Here is a 16,628-nt window from a genome sequence, read left to right as displayed (position 1 = left end):
GAAAATTCATGTTAGTGATTGCAGCAATAATATTATTCACCTTTCAGACCAAAAAGGAAAAAAAAAGCTTTAGATGTTTTACTTTATGAGAAAATAGGGAGGAAATTTTAAATTTGATACTTAAAACAACTGCATAAATTTAAGAATGATCTTTTGATAGCTCCTTCAAATTTACCTAATTGCATCTCTAACATTCCTATAAACCAGTCATATGTAAAAGGAAAATATTTTAGCATTAAGATTTGCAAATAAACAATCCTTAAGAACTCTCACGGTATGCAGATCTTGTAATATTTTATATTACATGAAAAAATTATAGGGAAGATGCAGATAAAATGTCAACTGCATTTTCCACAAGACAAGTATTACATGCAAAACTATTAAAACCACTATTTTTAATTCAATTGTCCACATAGTTATTTGCAGATCTTTTTACTGATGACAGAGGCAGAGTGCTGGCTTCAGAATTTAGGAAGATGTGGGTTCAAATTCCACTTTTGATGTCTTGAGCAAATCACAAAAATTTTGTTTCAAGCAACTCCCTAGGATTTTTCTCCTAAATTACACAAGCTCTTTGATGGAGAGAACTTTAATGTTAGATATACTCCACATTGTTTATATTAATATATTATTACTATCTAATAAACAAATCCATTAAGGCTTACTAATGATCCACAATTTTCTACATGGTATGTGCCAACCTATTAGAATACAGCATACTTGGCATGTCATTATGTTGTACCAATATTCTGAATAAACTTTATCATCTCCCTGAAAATATTTTTATAACAAAAACCATACAAATACATTGAATATGAATTCTTACAAGAAGACTTAAAACACTACCCAAGCTGGGGAAATGGATTAGTGTGTTATAATGGAAGGATCCCTTTCACCCAACTCTACCACTTAATACCTTATGCAATTCACTTAGATGCCCCCTTTCCAAGTTACCCTTCCAGCTTTGACAATCTTTTGGTACAAAAGATAGTGAATGTAACAATGAAAAACTTTCAGGAAAAAAAAAAAAACAAGGAATTGTCACCAGAACTATGCCAAAAGTATTAATAAATATTGGGTTTGGGTTTTTGTTTTGTTTTTTCAGTCTCTGTCTAAACACACACACACACACACACACACACACACACACACACACACACTGAGCCATATCTATATGATTTTTTAAAATTATAATCAAAAAGACCACCATTCAGAAAAAAAAATTGATGCTTAAAAATTTTATGTATGCAATGTATCTTATGGTTAACAACCCACTTAAAATCAACTAAAAGGAAATAAAAGGTATAATATAAATACAGAGAAAAGAGACTTTTAAAATTTCTCATTCAACTGCTCCATTAAGGGAAGCACAGTTTAAATAATAAAACTAATATTGTTTTCTGAATTTCATATTAGATAATATTACTATTTGTTAATCAAAATAAGAAACATAAAAATTTGATCATATAGCAATACATATTCTAAAAACATGGGAAAGGATTTCAGTTTCAGCTAAATCAACTCCCTCAAAAATAATATTTTAAATAACTATGGATCTTTTCATTTTTTAAGTTTTCCTTTAATTTCCTATATGCATATAGCTGGGGTAGTTAGGTGGCACAGTGAATAGACAACCAGGTCTGGAGTCAAGAAGATCTGAGTTCAAAACCAGTCTTAGACACTTACTAGCTGTGGAACCCTATCAAGTGATTAATACCTTATTTGCTTCAATTCCTCATCCACAAAATAGGTACTCACCAGAAAAGAACATTGCAAACTAACTGAACAACAATGCAGACAGCTATAAAGGAAACTTGATGGGCTCTATTTGTATGAGAAACAATAGAATACTAATAAACCAGTTAATTTTAGATGTAATAGAATGTGTGTATCTGTATGTATGCATGTGTATGTGTATGTATAATAGTAATAGATTATCAAGGTGTCTTTTTTATTAAAAGTGTATTTTATAAAATCTAATAAACAATTCAGGAGCCAATTAACACCAGAAGAAAAACTGTTTGATGGACTAAGAAAGTCACCACTCTTTGGTCTTATAGAAATAAGACTGTCTACAGCTTCATTCAATGCCACAGTCATCAGTGTGAAAGTAACACAGAGTTCATAGTAATGCAACATAATCTAAGCAGTTTACAAAATTCTTCCACATACAGTTTATCTCACCTGATCCTCACAATTATCCCTATAAGGTAGAAATACCATTATCCCCATAGAGAAGTAAAGACCTCGAGATATTACAACTAGTCAAAATTTAGTATATAGCAAAGACAAGACTGAAATTTTAATGATAATTTTAAAAATAATTGAATGAATGAACAAATATATGAAAAGATAAGTTGATAGATTAAGAAATAAGTAAATGGATATAAGTAAATAAACTAATAAATAAAAATAGCTAGCATTTATATACACTACCTATTATGTGCCAGGTAAACACATTTTGCAAATATTATCTCATTTTATCTTCACAACAATCCTGAAAGATATGTGCTACTATGATCCTAATTTTACAATTGAGGAAACTGAAGCTACAGAGTTAAGAAACTTAAATGGCCAACATTATACAACTAATATGTGACTTGAGGCTCCAGCATATGGATATGTATTCAGTTCTTCCTAATTCCAGGTGCAGTGTTATATCAATCAATAAGCACTTATTAAACACCAACAAAGTGCTTTTTGAACTGGGGATTCAAAAGAGGCTCTATCTACAATTGCTTTAACTTGAAGGGTTTCTGGGAACAAAGAATACACTACTCTTATTATCTAACATTGTATAAACCATAAGCCACAAGCATCAAGTACCCATTTGCTTCGTATTGGGATATGGTAAACAACTAATGCAAAATTTCCTGTGGAAAAGCAAATCTAGATTGTCTTGTAATAGATAATAGAAAAAATAGGCATTTGATACCTATGTGACCTCCAAATCTATGTTCCAAGTATTAGCTTAGGACTCTTATACATCTTGCTGCCTCTCAAAAGTTGAAGTACACTTGACAATGAGTCTGCAGAATTCACTTCTTTATTATAAGTCAGCCTATTTATCTCATAGAAAGGAATGTACCAAATTACTATTATTGAAGGAAATGGCTCACATTATTTCGGTGCAAAGAAGCAGCTAAGGTTAAAAAGGCCAAGGTCTCCCACTGCATGCATCTAGGGCCATTTCCTGTCGTCAGGATCTCTACCTTGCCACTGGACCCAGGTGGCTCTGGAAGGGAAAGTGAGGAAGGTGGCCTTCCCTCACTTAAAACCAATTAACTTGCATGCCATGGCATCACCTATATGATGGGAAAGCTAGGGCTTTACCCTCAAGGGAAATAGATATGGATGACAGTATTATTCAATGACCAAACATTAACTCATCTATTTAAATTTTTTCTACAGGAAAAAAAATGCCTCCACTCATAATTGACCATCAGTTTGAAATTTTAATGTGAGAAGGTGCAAGGCTGTTAAAAACTTTTTTGTTGCTGTTACAAGCTCACAGCCCTCCCACCCCTCAAACATCAAAATTTAAAATTTAAAAATTTAATCTAATGCATACTTGACTCCCAGACATGACTTTCAAAAGTGATTCCACTCTACCAGATTCTAGTTTGGTAGAGAAAGTTGTCTTATAATGTGTTGTTATGTTGCTAATTAAAGTTGAAAGAAGGCTTCAGGGTTTCTTTTTTTCCTTTTAAGATATGACACAATTTGAATTATCTTTGCCCCCCTTCACCCTTCCTTATTGTGGTCTTGGCAAAATGTCTCCATATTTCCAGAAAGGGTGCTCAATGCATTACAAGGCTTTCTATCTCTCACCTCCATTCAACTCCCAAATGCAAAGCTTCAGAATTCCAGGGCCAGATTATAAATGGTTAGTTTGTTTACCAGGTTTAAAGATTGAGTAAGTAGGAGTTGCTATAGGTTATGCTTTGTGATATAAATGATCAGGAAAATCCCACATGGCAAAGGCAGTTTAGTTTATTACCCCATCCACACTTCCCCCCATCAACCCATATCCAAACAGGTGTCAAGTCCTGTAATTTCTCCCTTTATAAAATCTTTCATATACCACACTTCTTTCTCCTCAGATATTTCTATCACTGGTACAAGGCCACCTTCACCTCAGACCTAAGACCTAAACTATTTTAACAGTTTGAGAGTTGGATCCATTTCTAATTTTTTCTCTCCACTTAAATCTATGTGGCACTTTATTAAAGTGATTAAAATGCAGTTCTATTTCACTCCCATACTCAATAAACTTCCAGTAGTTCCCTACTACTTCTATGATCAAATGTAAAATCAATTTTGCTTTCAAAGCCCATCAATCCTAGGCATTCTCTTACTCTACACTTTGTCACCCCTCTCCCAACACCATACTAATATTAACCTCTTGACTAAGAGGTCCCCATACCTGGATCATAGTCCCTCTTTATCTTAGCCTCTTACTTTCTCCTTGGCCTCTTTCAAGTCTCAGTTAAAACCCCACTCTCTGCAAAAAGCCTTTCCCAAAACCCTTTATGGCTTGTTTCTTCTCTTCTCTCTATTGATTATCTCCAATTTATCTTTCCTTTATCTTGTTTGTTCATAGCTGTTAGCAAGTTGTCTCCCTCATTCAACTGTGAGGTCCTTGAGACTATCTCCATTGTACAGAGAAGACCTCAATATATTCCAGCTGGTCAAAATTCCTTGGGACTATCTTTTGTACCCCTAGTATCTCGCACAATGCCTAGTATATTTATTGTTGTTTTTTCAGTGATGTTTGATACTTCATGACCCCATCAGGAGTTTTCTTAGCAAAGATACTGGAGTAATTTGCCATTTCCTTCTCTGGTGAATCCATTTTGTCAGGCAAACAGAAATTAAGTGATTTGTTTAAGATCACATGCTAGGAAGTGTTTGAGACTGAATTTAAATTCAGTTCTTCCTGATTCTGGAACCATTATTCTATCCACTGAGTCACCAGCTATCTCTGTCTGGTCTATAATAGGTGCCTAATAAATACCTAAGAGATGAGAATTTCTGTTCCTCAAAACTGAACATCTAGAACAAATCCCAGGCCTTCCCTTCAATATATCCCTAAAAAGAAAGACAGAGAGAGAGAGAGAGAGAGAGAGAGAGAGAGAGAGAGAGAGAGAGAGAGAGAGAGAGAGAGAGAGAGAAATGAGCCTTGGGAATAGTTAGCAAAACTAAAGGAAAAAATCATCCAAAGGGAAAAATTCAAATACAGGGACAAAGAGAAGATTTCTTAAAAAAAGATGGGAGGGAAAGAATTTCTACTTTCCCTAGTAAGGTATTCATAAAAGCAGCAAAAACTTATATTTTTACATAGCTCTTCAAAGTTAAAGCCAATTTCCAAAGCTCTTTACTTATGTTAACTTGTTGGAGGCTCACAACAAACCTCCTGAGATGTAGTATGTATGTATTGTATGTATATAAGGAATTATTCTCTGATTTTATAAGAAAGTCAAGTGACTTGGCTATGATCATTTCAACAAAATTAATAACATACCCAGAGATGTGCTAGTAAATTTTTTCCATTACAGATATTAACTTCTCCCCCAACTTCCTAGGTTAGTTCTAAAGGATCCCATTAGGAATCAGGACAATCAAGACCAGCAGGGAAGACTTGACCTAATGTTTGTTAATTTTGCCTTATATTTCCAAGACAGGGATTCATTAAGATGATACTTTTTCCTAAAGAATAAGTTACTTTTGATTCATTAGAATAAATTTAGAGATCTGTATTTTGTAGGAGTTTTGGAAGAAAAGGAATGCTCTATTCATTATATCCAGTTTTACAAATTATACTCATAAGCATCAAGAACCTGCATTTGCAACATATATAAGAGGGGGGAGAACTAAATTTGGCTCTTTAATAGGAAAAAAGATTGTCTTACAAAAGTTAATAGATGAGCATGGGATGTCTATGTGACTTTTAAAATTTTCATACTTTATACCTAACACTTCTATAGAATTAAAGTGTTTTTACCTGGGATCTTCAAAATAACCTCATATAAAGACAAGTGTTATTATTAGCCCCATTTTACAGATGAGGAAACTGAAGCTAAGAAAAAATAAATGACTTGATAAAATGATTTGAAATTTGAACTCGGTTCTTCTTGACTAGGAATCCAGCACTCTATCCATTTTTCCACCTAGATGCCTTTAATACACTTTCTATGGAATTCTTCTGATGATTTAAACTTAAACAAATCTTCAAAATCTGCTTCAATAGGTCTATTAAAATCACAGCTGTCCAAACTATCAGCAATGTATGATAAAAGAATATTTGAAAATGTGTCAATAATTAAAATTAGACATTTGGATCACATCTAATATATCTTATTATCTTTTAACTTCAGCTGATGTGAAATTAAAACAAGTTTCTAAAATGCATAACTCTCCAATTATAATTTAATTCCAAACAGATATCAGACTTGTAAAATGACATGTATACTGGATATTTTATTATGGAGGGGAGAAAATCATAATATATTAGAATCTGTCACATTATATAAAGTAACTGTCATCTTCCAACATTTATCTCACAATATTCTTTATTTAAAGACTTATTTAAAGCTTTATTTAAAGGATTCTTTCTCTTTTTAAAACAAGGAATAAGCAGACACTCTCTTGAAAGAGAATCTATTTATCTAGACCAAATGAACATTCCCAAATACTTTGTAATGAGAAACTAAGGAACTGTTTTTTTTGAAAAGCCAAGTAAATGAACAAGATAGAAAGTAAATCATGTTAATTGCATTTGGAGTTTGTTGTTGAGTTATTTTTCAGTATGTCTGACTATTTATCACCCCATTTGGGATTTTCTTGGCAAAGATGGAGGAGTAATTTGCCATTTCCTTCTCCAGATCATTTTACTGAGGAAGAAACTGAGGCAAACAGTGTTCAGTGACTTGACCAGGGTCACAGCTAGTAAACTTCTGAGGCCAGATTTGAAATAGGGAAAATAAGTCTTCCTAACTCCTGACCCAGCAGTCTATCCAATGCCCTCCTAGAGGCCCCAAATTTGTTGTAAGAAGACCTATATTCAATTCAGCTTTTCTAAATGTAGACTTTAGGCAAATCATTCTACCTCTCTAAGCTTAATTTGTCTCATCTGTAAAATGAGAGGGTAGGACTAGATGTTCTCTACAGTATATCTGATTGGTAAGAGAAAGAACATCAACAGTGATATTCCAGGATTGGGCTATCCAAATATTTATTTTGGTAAAGCCAAAATAGGGAATGATCCTTATTTGTGAAATACTTTGAAATTTGCAATAATTCCTATATTTCCATCTTTATTTGATGTTGGAATTTGCCTGAACATTGTTTACTTATGATCTAAATACATAATTCATCCATAATAGCTAACCAAGATATGGTGCTTAAAGGATAGAAAAGTGCTTTACAAATATTAATACATTTGAGCTTTACAACAACCCCTTTAGGTAAATCCTATTATTATCCTTATTTGACAGTAGAAGAAATTGACTGAAATTTAAGTGACTTGCCCAGGATCACACAGCCAATATGTATATTCCAGAATGTAGATCCAACCTTCTAAAATAATTAGTCCATAGTACAATAACACTTTCATGACCTCTTACAGTTTCACAAGTACATAAAGACAAAATAAACTAAATGTACAAAGGGGAACATTTAAAGCTATTGCTTAATAAAGAAGAAAAAATAATTGAGTTAAAAATGAGATTAATGACAAAGAAATTTCTTTCTGAGTGATTCACAAGAACTCTACCCATTTCAAGAGCAGATCAGGCAAGTCACAAGATTGTGCTTGAAATGTCCTAATTTTAATGGACCATTGATATCCCAGAGGATGGAAGGCTTAAGACTGGCCAATCAGAGACAAATGCTGAAAGACAAAGACTTGAAGGAAATCCTTTAGCAAACAGCAAGATAAGGTCAAAATGAATCTAAATTTCAAAAGGGTACAACTCCAACATAAAATGACCAAAGATCAAGCACTCCTTAATCAACAAGAAAAAAGTAAACTCTAGGAAGGCAGGAACTATCTTGTCATCCTTGGGTGCCTTAGCTGAGAGCTATAAGAACAGGCCCTAATAAACTTGTAAGTAGTAGCCCCTAGATTTAATTAAATTGAAAAAAAAATCACTAAATTACACTGCTAAGATTTCTCCGAACAAAGCCAGATGAGATAGACATCTCCATCAGAGATGACTCACCAGACAGTCTCTATGCCTTTGATACTATAACAGGTGTTCACTCAGGACCCCAAACTGTTATAAAAAAATTAGACTCCTGTAATATGGGTTTCTTCCCATTCCTCCAAGGACAGACAATTTTTTTTAAAATAAAAAGAAATCCGTAGCAACCTACAATACTAACATAGAAAAATAATTCATTTCTTATCCATTCTCATCAAGATGATTCTTTGATGGAAGATTAAATATGATGAAGTCTTTTGTACACAAGATACCCTGTTTTGAGCTATTTAACATAGACTTATGGCTACCCAAATAGCCATTCTTCTAAGATACACCAATTCTGCCAGTTTCTCACCCTTTTACTATTTTAAGTCATCTGCCAATTTAAATAAAACCCAAAGAAACATGCTCATTAAGTAGCTCCTTTCTTTCTTTAAATTAACTGAACCCCTCTTTTGATATTGTTGGCTGAACTACAGTTCAAGAAATAAATGATGATGAAGCAGTCTTGAAACTACAGCAAAGCTCTCCTAAAGTGACCTTAATCAGATTTAAAGGGACCAGCAAAGACCTTTATACCAGAAGAACACCAGTGCCTAAGAGAGACAATGTTAGAGGAATTTTTAAAGCCCACACAAAAACTTTTCTTATTCCAATGAAGACATGTGCATAATTACAGACTAGTCCCATTCAAGATTCAATAGTGACAACTACTTTCTAAAACAAACTCCAGGATTCTACCTTAGAATTCAGGAGAGGCCATGGTTTATTCATGCTTAATCTCAAAAAGAAAAGGGTTCAAATTCAATTTTGTTTCCTTTCAATAACGGTACCAATCTTTGAGGGATTTTCTTCCACGCATGATTGGTCACAGGTTATATAATATGGTAGTTCTATTTCAGATAGATAGATGATAGATAGATAGATAGATAGATAGACTGACAGATAGATTAGATATAGATCAGTGTTTTCCACAAAGGATCATAGTTTTAAAGCTGAAAGGAAATACAAAGGTATCTAATCCAACTTTCCCTCTCTTTTTTTTTTTCTTCAAAGGAACCTAAAACCCAAAGATTAAGCCATTCACTCAAATTCTAAATGTCAGAGTCAGGATTTGAAACAAAGTATAAACTCCTAATCCAGCCCACCTTCCATTGTACTATACCAACTCTCAAACACGTGGACACAGGGACACACACACACACACACACACACACACACACACACAGCTAATAACTGTCAAATTACTTTGAAAATAAGTATTCCCCTCCCCCAAAAAAGGAACAAACTAGTGATTACACAGGTTTAGACTGTCCACTTCAACTCATCAACAGCTGCACTTTGATGATTTTCCATTAAAGGAAGAGATACAAAAACCTGCATCCTTTAAAACCATCCATGAAAGCTTTTCAAAGGACCTTCCATGCCTCCAATCTTCAACAGTTTCCTCCACTTTTCACTGCCAACTTTTTTCCCCTCTAAGACAGATTTTTCTCAGTGTACACCCACCCTCTCTACTTACTAATCATCCCAATTTTTCCCAGCTTTAAACCTTCCAACCACATGCCATCCTTCCTGTCATTTTGTTTCCATTTCCTCAATAAGATTTTTTTAATTCAAAAGAGAGGTCTAATAACTTTCAATATTCCAGGTTGGGAAGGAGGGAAGTCCCAGTTTTATTTTGAAAAACATCTCTATATCTACATAAGCATGGTGGGGGTCAATGGTTGCCCCTCTTTCTTTTTGGGGGGTAAAAAAAAAGTTCAGCAAATCAGCTGCCCTAATTAGCAATGTCCCAAGTAGGTGATCCTGTAGTCCTGCATTTTTCTCTTTCTTCCCCACCTCCCATTATGCAATCCTCTGAATTTTTCCAATACTGCAAAGTACAGACCACAGATGTATGATCTGAGAAATGAAGACAAAGGTCTTCCAAGTTTTATCCGCCATAGGCACTGTAAATGTAATGAGCTTTAATTGCAAACTGTTTGGAATACTATGTTAAAGTACAATGTATACAGCTTTACAGCTTTCTAAATATATAAAATTTCAAATTGCCAAGGATACAGTATACTGACTGACCCATTGTTATGTGCAAGTATTATACTGTTTGAACTAGGGACTAGAAAAATTTACTAATATATTTACCCAGACCCCAAGAGGGGGGCAGGATGAAGACCCACCAAAAAAATTCCTAGCCTATGCCACAGAGTAGACAGTCAAATTCATAAACTGAATGGTTTTGACAATTCAAAGGAATTGAAGTAATAAAGATCAATGAGAGGTATGAAAATCAATACCACAGGTCTTCCAAAAAGGGGAAAACAAGGTTAGAATTTGAATGGATGAAAAAAAAGAATTCCTCCACTCCTGTATACAAGTGCAAGGCTTGAAAAGTTTAATGGGGGAATAATTGTAGAGTGTAGAGTCTGCCCAACTCTTGGTGAGCTCATTTGAGATTTCCTTGGCAAAGATGCTGGAGTGCTTTTCCATTTCTTTCTCTGGCTCAAATACTTGACAGATGAGGGAACTGAGGCAAACAGGGTAAGTGACTTGCCCAGCATCATACAATTAGTAAATGTCTGAGGAATATTAGTTCCCAAGGCTAATTCTTACCCCAACAGACTCCCCAAAATCTGCACTTCTGGAGATTTAGTTACTGGCATGATTTACCCCACATATACCAAGCTAAATTCTTCAGAAAGTTTCACTCAAATTTTAGGCCAGTTCCAATGGCTTTTTGGAAAAGAGAGCCATCTGCCCCCAGAGAGAGGACTATGGGGACTGAATGTGGATCACAACATAGTATTTTCTTTTTTCTTTTTTTTTTTTTGTTGTTCTTTTTGCTTGCATTTTGTTTTTTTTCTCATTTTTCTTTTCCTTTTTGATCTGATTTTTCTTGTGCAGCAGAATAATTGTGGAAATATGTACAGAAGAATTGCACATATTTATCATATATTAGATTACTTGCCATCTACAGGAGGGGGTTGGGAAAGGGGTTATGCAAGGGTGCAAGTTGAAAATTATCTATGCATATGTTTTAAAAATAAAAAGCTTTAATTAAAAAAGTTTCACTGCATAATACCCCCACACAATCTCAAACCTATTTTTGCTGTTAATTTTCTTCTTGTTAATATTAATTTTGATGATGGTGATAATAATAACTAGCACTCATGTAGTACTTTAAAGTTTTCAAAGCACATTAGATATATTCTTATTTGACCCTAACAACAGCCAGATATGTCTGATTCATTTATTACCTCATTTTTCAGTTGAGGAAACTGAACAGAGATTATATGATTCACCCAGGATCATAACACCAGTAAATATGTCTGAGGCAGGATTTGATCCATCTGATAGGATCACAGACTTTATTTCTTTCCTTTTTTATTTGTAAATGCTAAGGAACAAAGCTAGAGAAGATGTCATGAAAAAGAAACATTTAAACCTTCATGAGTTTAAAGTTTATTTAAAAAAAAAAAACTACATTAACTACCTGGTCCTTCTAGGATTATTAAGACATTGTCTGGAACACAGAGAGCTGATGTGTAAGACAGGATTTCAATTCAAATCTTCCTGACTTTAAGGTTCAACCACTTTGGTACCTAACTTATAAAGGTAGTAACAAAAATCAAGGTCAAATTTAGAAAGCAAACAAATTAAGCAACCCTAAGGAACAGACAATATGGGAGATTTTTCAGATATTGAAACTAGAAAATTAAACAATTGAAATGTCATGGCTCTAGGAAAATTTCTCATGGATCAATTAAGAATCTTTCAACATATAAACAACTTCACATTTTCAGGGCTGCCCATAGCAGCAGAAAATATTGTTTAACTGTGAAATAGATTGAGGAATTGTTGGAGTACTTGGAAAAGAAATTACTAGATCTCTTTAATTGCCTAATACTAAGAACAAAGTACAACCCCAAATGCCTTTCTTCTGAAAGACAAGAATTGCCATATATTTAAATGATATGAAACTGGCTCAAAATTTTTAACTCTCAGTCCATCAGGTCATTCCTGTTTTGATTCTTGCAGAATATAGACATATTCCAAATACCTAAGTAGTTTATTTCAGTCTTGTCTTACTCTTCATAACCCTAGTTGGGGCAAAGATACAAAAATAGTTTTCCATTTCTCTCTTCCCCTCATTTTATAGATGAGAAAACTGAGACAAACAGATTTAAGTGACTGGTCTACTAATAAGTGTCTGAGGGCAGATTTGAATTTAGGAAGATAAGTCTCTCTAACTCCAGCATTCTATCCACTGCACCACCTAGCTAGCTGTCTACTAAGAGCAGAACCTGGCCTAATCTCAAGGAAAGAAATAAACTATTCCAGAAAGTCTTCAATTTATGACATCTGGGAACTGACTTTAGCTACAGAAAGAAATACAAAGTTTTCACTCCAGGAGATCAAAGAAGCCATTTTGTATCCAGAATCCTAATTCAAAATATTAATTTCCAGGAATAAAGACATTCTGCCCAATCCTTGTTTTAAAAAACAACAACCATGAGACTCTATGATTCCAATTAAAATGCCTGATGGTCTCATTTCTTGGCCTTGTTGGTCTAATCCTGTCAATGCTTTACCAAATGACTTAAAACCACTGGTGTTAAATTTCCAATGATATTGTTTAGCACTACTTTAACATCACCATTTGATCCATTATATAGTATCTCTTTGGATTTCTACAAAGTATTGCCAATATTGCCTGGTTATTTACATTAGGTATCTCTGAGTATTGCAATTCATATTTTTTGAGAAGTACACTCTACTACACACTCTACTATACCCATGTTACTATTTTGGAAATTATATTGTTAGGGGGGAAGGGAATGTAAGGAAAAAGTAAAATAGCCAGGACCAAATTTTGTTTTAGCCTTATAATGAATTGCTTTAAATAATGATCTGGAGTCTCCTACGATATTACAAAGTGATTTGTATTGAAAGTCTTCTACTTATAAGAAACTCACCTAATCCAGTACACCCAAAGTAGTTTTGAAGAAATCACTAAGGAAAGTATGTCATACAGACATGTGTTCAAGGACAAAATCTAAGATGCAAGGATTGAATAGCAGACTAGGCATAGAGAGTCTGAGCACCCAAATATCTACAGGGAGGTCCTCATTCTGTCATCGTTTGATGCCCTTGAACACCTCTATCATCTTTCATAGCCATTTCTAATCCATCTAATTTCATAAAGTTGGGACTATCTTCATTGACAAAGGAATTGCTTCAATTTGAATGAGGGTAAAAATAAATATTCACTTTATGATTTAACAGACCAACTATAGAGACTGATACTCAACAACCATTTATTAACTGCCTAATAGTTGTCAAAGGTGACAAAGACCCATAAAAAGTCCATAAAAATATGTACCATCATTCAAAAGTCTTTCCCCTCTTTGAAGACAGAGACTGTCACTTGTTAATTTGTTATCTCTAGAATGTAGTATAGAGTTCACCACATTGCTTAGTGTTTGTTGAATGAACAAATCCCCACTTGTTGGAGAGTGTATTAACTTTCCTAAACAAGAAATCTTCCTACTCCCCACCTAATTCTAACATCAATTCATATGTCCTAGATGTTATTTTAAATTAGAAAGCTAAATAGGGCTCCCTATAGATTACATAAACTACTCATTTCACCTGGTAAATGTTTTAAAATAGTTGCCAAAGATCACAATTCTGGGTTGTCCCACTATCAACAAACACTTCCTTTAACTATATTTGGTGGCACAGAAAAAGACCATGTGTAGCCAAAAATCTAAGAACCAAAGGCCTTTGTCTTGAGATCAGTACTGGGTATCTGCAGATTTTAAATGCCAGCCTCCATCTCTCCAACAACCAATGGGCATGTAAAAATAACTATCAATTCCTACACTTTGGCGTAAAATGATTTTTGAATCTCAGGTGTAAAGTAAGATGACTTTAATAATTAGTGAAAAAAAAAAAGAATGTAGGGGATTTCAAGGGTTCTCTAGACACAGGATTATAGATTGTAGTCCAACCTCCTAATTTTACAAATAAGAAAACTGAGACCCAAAAAGGAAGTTATTCAACACTTTACAATTAAGGGACTTGATGAACAGGACTTGAACACAGGTCTGATTCTAAATTAAATGTACTTTCCACTACCCTGAATTGTCTCTTTCTTGTTTCATTTCAGTTGTGCCTCTCAACTCACGGGTACTTCACCTGTGCAAGTCTGTGCCAGAGCACAACACATTATTTCTATTTAATATTTTCCATTTCAAGTCACCCCAACTTTGACCCTGGCAGTACTCAGTATTCAAGACTATTGAGAGGAAAGAGAGGAAAGGCAAAACTTCCGAGGTTTGCTGTTAGAACTACTTTTCTCCGTTTCGATTACTGGAATGATTTTTTTTTATAAGTCGGGGGTAATATTTCAATGATATTCAGAAGGCCAATGAAAAAATGTATTATTTTGTCCCTTTATAGTGCTTCAAAGAATTAAATTAATGACTATGTTCAACAATAACTGTTTTCTGTTAAATATCATAATGGTTATCCATTCATATGAGCCACTCTAGTCTAAAGCAATGGAATTTCACACACACACACACACCACACCTCCCTCCCCCCCCCAAAAAAAAAGGCGGGGAGAGGAGAGTTGATTTGCACACAGAAGAAATATTTGACTCCACCAGAACAGAGTTAAATCAGTACAGAATCCGACGGAAGTTCCTGAATCTACCAGTCCCATGCCAAAGATATATCTCTTTAAGTGAGCCCAAGGTTTTTTCCTTACTGTTATGGTTACATTGTTGAAGGAAGGGTTTTAAACTTGGCAAAGTAACATGCAACATCTGTAACCACATTTGCCTTCTGGGGATCGGAAGATGAATCCCACATTCCTGGCTTTGAAGCTTTTAAAACTGCAGATAGGAGGAACTGGAGGGAGGGAGGGAGTTGAGCAGAGTTTATTGGCTCTGTCTCTCCAGCAGAAAATTCCTCCTGGAAGAGACTGATATTTCAGGGGTGGGGGCAGATTCACCGCTCGCTTTTACTATAAAGAGAACAGAGCCAGAAAGGTGTGCGCTTTGCATACACGTCCGGGCTCCATCTACAAGTCACAATCACACACTGAGGCCCCTCAAGAAGGAGAGGAAAGGAAAGCAACCATTCCATAGCGGGTCTCTTTCTTTCTGCCTTTCCCCATATCCCATGAACAGTTCAGCTCCCACCCAAGCAACACAAGCTCTATTCCCCAGCACCACACTGTGAGAGTATCAGGCTTTAGGAAGGAAGGAGAGAATGAAGGGGGCGAAGCTTACACCCACCCTTATTGCCTCAGTATGCCTTGCTTCTCCCTCACATAGCCACCCCACCCCACCCCCCGCCCAGATCCATCACCTCCCCAGCCCCGGATAGTCATTCCCTCCTCACCTCTGGATCCTGGAGTAAGGTGTAGGTGAAACGGAGTGCCGCAGCCCAGCTTGGTCGTGCGGGCGGACAGTCAGACAACCCCCGGGGGTGGTGCGGGGCGGGGCGGGGCGGTGCAGCCGGCGTGCCCCGGAACTCTCCCTGGGCAAAGGACTAGGGGCTAGCCGCCCATGGAACGGCTGCTGCTGCTGCAATGGAGCTTTGCGCAGGGCCAATGCTCTCGGAGCCAGGGGCTTTCCCAGCCCTTAGCCCGACATCTCTTGCCAAGAAGCAAGCTTGCAGCAGCCACTAGAAGGTGGGGGGTGGGGTGGGGGTTGTTTGAGGAGGAGGGGAGAAGAGCAATGGGCGGGGAGAGGGAGGAGGAAGAGGAGGAAGAAGAACTGCAGGAATAAACTTCCAGAGGTGCAGAGGCACTGGCGGGATGGGAGGAAGAAGAAGGAGAGCAAAAGAGATCAGAGTTAAGGCGAAAGAGTCAGTCTGGGAGAGGAGGCGAAGGAGACGGCTACAAAAAAAAAACTTCCCCCCGCGAGCATGAGGTGGAGGAGGCGATTGCAAAGAGCAGGAGCAGGAGCAGGAGCAGCAGTAGGAGGAGGAGGGGGAGGAGGAGGAGGAGGAGGAGGAGGAGGAGGAGGAAGTGGCAGTGGAGAGCTCCGCCAATGAGTGTCTGGAGCTGTGATTAACCAGGCAGCAACACATCATTTCCTCCCGGCTCGGATCCAGGGAGCCGGGAGAGGGGAAGGGCGGCGGGGCGGAGCCGTCTCCCGCGCCCTCTACGGGGAGCCTGGCCCGGCGGCGGGGACGGTGATGTAGCCCAGTTCCAGCTTCGCGCGGCTGCGCCGCCCCCCGGCCACAGGAGACGGTCTAGTCCGGCCAGACTAGACAGGAGTGGGAGAGCGCGCTGCCTCCCTGGCTGCTTCCTCTTGTTCTGGGACGAAGGCGGCCTCCTTTGCCTGGGAAAGGTGCAGGGACAAAATCTGGCGGAGCCGGGAGAATGGTGTTTTGTTTGTTTTTTCC

The 16,628-nt window shown here is 36.6% G+C and overlaps 1 protein-coding gene across 2 annotated transcripts in view; it reads right to left on the bottom strand.

Annotated features, from left to right (window-relative positions):
• The window catches only part of ACVR1 (activin A receptor type 1), a 154,875-nt gene extending 138,673 nt beyond the window's left edge, over window positions 1–16,202 (bottom strand). For both annotated transcript variants that reach the window (XM_051986348.1, XM_051986349.1), the window contains exon 1: window positions 15,618–16,202. The gene's annotated coding sequence lies outside the window, so the exon portion shown is untranslated. The remainder of the gene's footprint in view (window positions 1–15,617) is intronic.
• Window positions 16,203–16,628: the final 426 nt, after the last annotated feature.

The sequence above is a fragment of the Antechinus flavipes genome, chromosome 3, assembly GCF_016432865.1.
Source record: "Antechinus flavipes isolate AdamAnt ecotype Samford, QLD, Australia chromosome 3, AdamAnt_v2, whole genome shotgun sequence".
In the NCBI taxonomy this organism is placed as follows: domain Eukaryota; kingdom Metazoa; phylum Chordata; class Mammalia; order Dasyuromorphia; family Dasyuridae; genus Antechinus; species Antechinus flavipes.
This window is presented reverse-complemented; position numbering and strand designations above follow the sequence as displayed.